Source organism: Rhyacophila brunnea, unplaced genomic scaffold (genome assembly GCF_057557595.1).
Source record: "Rhyacophila brunnea isolate RB1 unplaced genomic scaffold, BYU_Rbru_1.0 scaffold_32, whole genome shotgun sequence".
NCBI classification, from domain to species: Eukaryota; Metazoa; Arthropoda; class Insecta; order Trichoptera; family Rhyacophilidae; genus Rhyacophila; species Rhyacophila brunnea.
Window position 1 is genome coordinate 20,827 of NW_028232985.1, and position 9,066 is coordinate 29,892.

The following is a 9,066-nucleotide window of genomic DNA, read 5'->3' on the forward strand; positions in this document are numbered from 1 at the left end:
AAAATAAAAAATGTATACTGGTACTCATAAAAAAATCTAGAAAAAATATATTTTGTATATATATACGTGGAAATAAAAATATTTTAGTCTGATGGTAATATATACCTGATATTAGTATAAAATATTCCTTATTATGGAAATACCAGGTAAAATCATAATGTCAATAGTGTACAATATTCTAGGAATATTCTAGAAGGGGTACAATTGTGCATGCGACTATTAGTGTCCCTTAGGAATGTCCATAATGAACCCTAAGCCCTAGGTCATATTTTTTTCCCTCCTTATTTTTTAAACCCTTACCCGTTCCCTTCCCTTACCCGTTCAGATTTTTTTTTCCCCCTTTATGTTAACTCCTGTAGAAAATATAGTACTAAAAAACAATTATCTTTATTTTTCCCTTTAAGGAAAATAGAAATATAAAAAAAATAAAAAAAAAAATAAAAAATGTATACTGGTACTCATAAAAAAATCTAGAAAAAATATATTTTGTATATAATTACTGGGAAATAAAAATATTTTAGTCTGATGGTAATATATACCTGATATTAGTATAAAATATTCCTTATTATGGAAATACCAGGTAAAATCATAATGTCAATAGTGTACAATATTCTAGGAATATTCTAGAAGGGGTACAATTGTGCATGCGACTATTAGTGTCCCTTAGGAATGTCCATAATGAACCCTAAGCCCTAGGTCATATTTTTTTCCCTCCTTATTTTTTAAACCCTTACCCGTTCCCTTCCCTTACCCGTTCAGATTTTTTTTTCCCCCTTTATTAAATATACACTGTAAATTGAATAATTATTTGATATTATTTATATATCAACATTTGCTGTTTTGTTTTTATGTTTTACGTTTTTCGTTGGATATAATTATTTGCTTACAATAATTCAATTTTGTATTTTAATGTATTAATAATCTTTAGCTTCTATAAGATGTTTATCGTATATGTTAAATATCCTGTTTTACTTCATTTTAGTTATAATAATCTTGATTTTTGAATTTTGAAAAAGAATGTATATAAAGGTTTAATATTGTTACTTTATATGAAATTATATTTTATTATTTATATCACTGCTATTACTAGAATTCTTTTATTTATATATTTTTTTGTAAAAATTTCGCGAATCTTGAAAAAAATTAAATATTTACTAGAATTGATAGCTAGAAATATATGAATCCTTTTATTTTTTAATTTTTATAAACCTGTGTTATGTTCTCAACAGTTTTCTTTTGGCCTTTATCTAAACAAAGCTGATCTAAAATGGTCATTGATCAAATTTACCCCTTTTCTAGATAAGAAAATAAAATAATACGATTTTTACCATGATATTTCCGTCTATTTCTCCGAATTTTTGTCATAAAACTGATATTTTATCCATTGAGTTAATAATTATGCGTTTTTTTCTGAAAATGGGGCATATTTTTGAAAAAAAAAACAAAGCTCTGTATATCCTTTATCAGATTTTCTATTTTAGTTTATCTTTTTAATCATCGCTATGATAACATTAAAGTCCGAAAGTTCATGTCTTTATATTCTTATGCAATTAAGATCATAAATATATAACTAAATTGTAATAATGCCATTATTTATAGGAGATATATATGTTTTTATCCTTTTCAATGATAATGATAATTATACCACCATTTTTATGGTTTTTTGATATTTTTTTACTTTTTACGATCGCTTAATCCACATATTTATTAATAATTTACTTTTTTATTGTAAAAGTAAAATTAATTCTTATTACTTTTATAATTATTATCTTTAAATTCTGAACAATGCTTTTTTCTTTCTATTATAAACAAAAATATATTCATTCTATTTTATTTTTTTTTGTTATTATTGGATATTGTATCTTTAGATTAAGATATTCGAACACATCGTGATGTTAGAAAAGCGTTCTTAAATAAAATTACATGCTAGCATATTGTTTTTCTATTCTAATTTTGAACTTTCTAGATATAAAATATAGTTATCAAAACATTCGATTTTTCTTTTAAATTAGATTACGAGAAAGAATAACAAAAAAGAAAAATATTTTATATATAATGATACAATAAATTGTGATTTATTTTATTATATTTTTTAACCATTTTGTTACAAACTATTATACTTTTTTTTATAAATTATTTATCCGAAATATTCTTCTGATTTTATTTAAATTTTCATTTAGAATCTATAAATTATTAAATCACCATAAAATTCTTAATATTTACATTTATAATAATAATAAGCGATATATATGTCTATTATATACATTAAACTAGATTTTCAGATTCTAAAGATCTTCTCATCAATTGTTCTTTATAATATTCAAAACCATAAATATTTTATTATTTTAAGATTATTTGTTAATAGAATAATAATATGAAAATTTTTGAGATTTAATTATATGTATTTTTATTTGTTATTTATTTCTTTGTTTAAGATTCTCTTGTTAATAAATTATTATTATTTTAAGTTTTTTATTTTATTTTTCATATATATAGAAATATACTGGCGAAATCGAAATACTTTTCGTGCTTAGTAATTTAGTATAATCTAATAATAGATTCATCTTTTAAGAAAATGAAGTTTTCAAAGGAAATATAAATAGATTGAAAATACAAACGATATATTTTTATATTTAGACACCAGATATTAGAGTTTTATGTAAATATTTAAAGTTTAATGCTCTAATATGATAATATTGATATATAAATCACGTCTCTGATAGAAAACTTTAGTTATTGTTTTATTTTATTCCGCATAAATTGTAATTTTTATTGATTATTTGTGGCTTAATCACCATATTTATGCCAAACTTTTGGTTTTTTTCTTTATATAGGCGGTTTTCTACTCTTCTAGTTGTATAGAATAAATCCTTTATGTTAAAAAAACAGCTTGTTTCAAAATAAATTTATATTAATAGTCAATTTTATTATAAATATTTTATGAGTAATGTTATATTATCATTTTTCTGTGCTATTTTAAATATAATATGTCTGCAGCGAGATGAGAAAAAACAAGTTTTATGTATTTTTTTAGTGCCAAAAAGACATATCAATCTCATTTTAAACATAATTTTATTACTTTTAGCTGAATTATGTCGCTGAATAGCCGAATAAGTGGTGATAAATATGGCCACTAGCATAGTAAGAAATCGTAAAATGATAATTTATGACATAATAAATACATTATCTAAAGTTGATAGAATATAAAATCATCTTTTTGTGGATATAATGCCATTACCAACTTGGTTATATTTAAGATTTTTTTGCCTTATAATAGATATTTATATACTCTACTGGACATAGATAATATTTGTACATATGTTTTGATATTCAGAAAAGGTGAATTTATTAATTTTTCGGTCAATTCCAAGTTTTATGTGTTGCCATATTTTTTTCTGTCTTAAAAAAACCTAGAACCAAGTCCTGTTTGGCGAAAAAAACAATATTATCTTGCTGATCATACTTTTATAAGCTAAGATACACATTCTGACTTTCTCATATTTCTCATTATCTGCGATTTTTTTTAATAATTAATGACATCGCAAAAAAAAGGGATTTTTTTTCTTGTAATAAAATTAAGTTTTCATATTTAAATTATCTTTTTAAAACGTAAAATACTTAGAAAATCATATATTTTAATTTTTTCTTGTTTCTGAAACTTTTATGTGTGGATTAAGTCGACTATTTTTTTTCTTTATTTTAGTGGTTTTTTTATGTGATAATAACTATCATATACACCAAATCGAAAAAATATGTTTTGAATTATAAATCAATATAGATTATGCTTGATGTATTTTGATATGGGATTTTAGTAGAAAGTTTAAGGGTCCTATTATTTTTTTTTCTTTTAATGATCAATTACATAAAATATTAAAAATATTTTTATATCTTATTAAAATATTCAATCATAAAAGAAGATTTTGATATCATTTAATTGATTTTGATGTTCATTTATAATATATTTTAGGTATGTTTCTTATGTACGAAAATAAAGGTGGATAATGCTAAAATAGGTAATTTTTATGAGTTAAATATCAAAAAGCTGTTTTATTTATAAAGTAAGCAAATAAGAATGTTTTTTTTTCTATTTTTTTTTTAATTTTATGTAATTTTTTTTATATTCCTATTCATTGAAAATACTAACTTTTTCGATTTTTTTAATACTGAGATATAATTAAAATCCAATATAATGTATTTTGTAAATTATTCACACTCATCGATAACACATTTCGGTAAAATAGACATGATTTTGAGTTTTAATCTGCTTGCTAAAGTAAAACAAACAACAGATTTAATGATTAAAAATTTGAAGAAATGGATTTTTTATGAACTATTCAGGTGAGTTATATGCTATTTAATACATATAGTCGCCTAAATAACCATAAAGAGGTGCTAATTCTGTTAGATAGCTGAATAAAAACCCCTTTTTTGGTATTATTCTACCGCAAATTAACACGTCTAATGTTGAATATAACTATAATCGTACATTTATCATGAATTATTGGTACTAAAAATACATAAATTGTTAAATAGTTCAGCTAGGATGAAGAAAAAATGTACATTTTAGAATACAGTGCTTGTTAAATACCATTTCTTTAATATATAAAAAAATAAATATGATAGTTTTCTACATATATCTAGTTATTAATCGTTTTATTTTCTGGCATTTTCTTACAACATTTATTTATAATGCATTTACCATATAATAAAAAAGTAGTTAGCCATTTTTTTGGATTTTTCATGTTTAAAAAGTAAATATACATACAGAAATAATATAAATATTGCTCTGATATAAAGTGAAAAATGCATAAATACTTGATTTTATTGTAAAAAGTGTATTTTATAGCAAAATATTTGACAATTTATATATGATAATCTATGTTTTATGTTTCTATAAAAATAATAGATTTATATTTTTTAAATTACGATGCAATGAACACAACAATAGAGTCGCCCTTCTAGGGTAGGGGCGACTCTATTATTATATTTATCACTCGTTTATGATATTATTTCTTACCATGTTTTCAATGATCAGTTAATCTAAAATCTTTCAGTTTTAGTGAATAAAATATAAAGCCATTGATGTCTTTTACAAATTTAATAGCCTTTTATCACTTTTTTGTAATGAAAAAAACATCAAAATCTGTGCTAGATTACAAAATAAAACATAAATAAGAGATATAATTGCAAGATATAATCACTCTTATATTTTAAGATTGCTTCAACAGCCAAATATTTTAAAATTATATCCAAAAATGTAATAAATACATTTTTCGTAATTTCTTGGTAACATAAAACCTGGATTTTATATAACTTGCATTATTTAAATTGTTGTATTTTAGATATTTTATATATATATGTTAAATAGAAGCAATTTTCTACAAAAGTTAACACAAATAAGTTCTGATGCTTTTTTCTATAGTACAAGTTTACATTTATTTGTGATTTTAAATCTATTCGATTGACATAAAAAATCACATATCCGTGTTTGTAAAAAACGATAAAAAATACTATTAGTGGTATGAAACAATATAAAAAAGGTTTTTTATGCAATTCCTTCTAGTATAATTTGAAGTTTTTCGTTTTTAAAATCCATAAGCTGTAACAATAAAAACTTATCTTCTGTATCGTAGTGTGAGTTTTATCTTAAAAATACAATGTTTTTTTTCCCTTTTCTTGATAATCTGTTTTATTTGTTTATAAAATTGCATACTAAGCCTTATGTGAATAAAAAAAGCTTTTTTTTGTTTTTATAGATAATTGATTTCAAATTATATGTTTAACTATTTAAAGATTAATATTTAATTGCATAATAATTTTTTTTCTTATAAATAGGTTTGAATATTACTCGTTAGATTTTTATATGTTTTACTATATAAAAACGATTATTTTTGTTTTACTATATATACTTTTATAGATTCTTCTCTGATATTTAAAAAACTGAGTTTATTCATATGCGTTATAGTTTTTTTGCGTCATTTAATTAACATCAAAAAACATTTATTTCCAGAGAAACCAATTCTATATGAACTATTTTATTATTTTATACTTTATTATATTTGATTTGAATAGCGTAATATAATGTTTTTATATTTATTCTCTAATCGATATAACTATTACATTATGATAAATTTTGTTTCTTTTTCTGTTTTTATATAAATAAAATCAAAAATCGTATGTTTTTTTAGATTTTATTTTTATTTGTTAAACTAAATAATATATTTATTGGTTTTTTTTACAAATGGATAAAAACTGGAAAATTTATTATTATATTTTAAAACAATTTTATGGCTATTTGGTCCTCTTTTTTTATAAATGACTTTATATTTTTTTATTTATCTTCCATTTTTTAATAAATCTAATAGTTAGCTTTTCAAAAGTGAACATAAATTTTATATTTCTAGATTTGAAAATTCATGGTTTTATCCACATAAATGATGTAAATATTGAATTGCCAAGCATTTACTGTTTCACTAGAATATTAAAGTGTAATTTTTATATTTTTAGAATTATATACAAGAATTATGATATATTCCGAAGATATATGTTTTATAATGATTTTAGACGTGGGTTAAATAAAATCAATTTTGTAATTTTTTTTTTGAAATTTTATTTAGATGGATTTTGTCTGAAGGTTCAAATTTTACAATGATTATAGACATGGGATAAATAAATTAATTTTTGAAATTTTATTTAGATGGATTTTGTCTGAAGGTTCAAATTTTACAATGATTATAGACATATGTTTAATAAATTAAATATACACTGTAAATTGAATAATTATTTGATATTATTTATATATCAACATTTGCTGTTTTGTTTTTATGTTTTACGTTTTTCGTTGGATATAATTATTTGCTTACAATAATTCAATTTTGTATTTTAATGTATTAATAATCTTTAGCTTCTATAAGATGTTTATCGTATATGTTAAATATCCTGTTTTACTTCATTTTAGTTATAATAATCTTGATTTTTGAATTTTGAAAAAGAATGTATATAAAGGTTTAATATTGTTACTTTATATGAAATTATATTTTATTATTTATATCACTGCTATTACTAGAATTCTTTTATTTATATATTTTTTTGTAAAAATTTCGCGAATCTTGAAAAAAATTAAATATTTACTAGAATTGATAGCTAGAAATATATGAATCCTTTTATTTTTTAATTTTTATAAACCTGTGTTATGTTCTCAACAGTTTTCTTTTGGCCTTTATCTAAACAAAGCTGATCTAAAATGGTCATTGATCAAATTTACCCCTTTTCTAGATAAGAAAATAAAATAATACGATTTTTACCATGATATTTCCGTCTATTTCTCCGAATTTTTGTCATAAAACTGATATTTTATCCATTGAGTTAATAATTATGCGTTTTTTTCTGAAAATGGGGCATATTTTTGAAAAAAAAAACAAAGCTCTGTATATCCTTTATCAGATTTTCTATTTTAGTTTATCTTTTTAATCATCGCTATGATAACATTAAAGTCCGAAAGTTCATGTCTTTATATTCTTATGCAATTAAGATCATAAATATATAACTAAATTGTAATAATGCCATTATTTATAGGAGATATATATGTTTTTATCCTTTTCAATGATAATGATAATTATACCACCATTTTTATGGTTTTTTGATATTTTTTTACTTTTTACGATCGCTTAATCCACATATTTATTAATAATTTACTTTTTTATTGTAAAAGTAAAATTAATTCTTATTACTTTTATAATTATTATCTTTAAATTCTGAACAATGCTTTTTTCTTTCTATTATAAACAAAAATATATTCATTCTATTTTATTTTTTTTTGTTATTATTGGATATTGTATCTTTAGATTAAGATATTCGAACACATCGTGATGTTAGAAAAGCGTTCTTAAATAAAATTACATGCTAGCATATTGTTTTTCTATTCTAATTTTGAACTTTCTAGATATAAAATATAGTTATCAAAACATTCGATTTTTCTTTTAAATTAGATTACGAGAAAGAATAACAAAAAAGAAAAATATTTTATATATAATGATACAATAAATTGTGATTTATTTTATTATATTTTTTAACCATTTTGTTACAAACTATTATACTTTTTTTTATAAATTATTTATCCGAAATATTCTTCTGATTTTATTTAAATTTTCATTTAGAATCTATAAATTATTAAATCACCATAAAATTCTTAATATTTACATTTATAATAATAATAAGCGATATATATGTCTATTATATACATTAAACTAGATTTTCAGATTCTAAAGATCTTCTCATCAATTGTTCTTTATAATATTCAAAACCATAAATATTTTATTATTTTAAGATTATTTGTTAATAGAATAATAATATGAAAATTTTTGAGATTTAATTATATGTATTTTTATTTGTTATTTATTTCTTTGTTTAAGATTCTCTTGTTAATAAATTATTATTATTTTAAGTTTTTTATTTTATTTTTCATATATATAGAAATATACTGGCGAAATCGAAATACTTTTCGTGCTTAGTAATTTAGTATAATCTAATAATAGATTCATCTTTTAAGAAAATGAAGTTTTCAAAGGAAATATAAATAGATTGAAAATACAAACGATATATTTTTATATTTAGACACCAGATATTAGAGTTTTATGTAAATATTTAAAGTTTAATGCTCTAATATGATAATATTGATATATAAATCACGTCTCTGATAGAAAACTTTAGTTATTGTTTTATTTTATTCCGCATAAATTGTAATTTTTATTGATTATTTGTGGCTTAATCACCATATTTATGCCAAACTTTTGGTTTTTTTCTTTATATAGGCGGTTTTCTACTCTTCTAGTTGTATAGAATAAATCCTTTATGTTAAAAAAACAGCTTGTTTCAAAATAAATTTATATTAATAGTCAATTTTATTATAAATATTTTATGAGTAATGTTATATTATCATTTTTCTGTGCTATTTTAAATATAATATGTCTGCAGCGAGATGAGAAAAAACAAGTTTTATGTATTTTTTTAGTGCCAAAAAGACATATCAATCTCATTTTAAACATAATTTTATTACTTTTAGCTGAA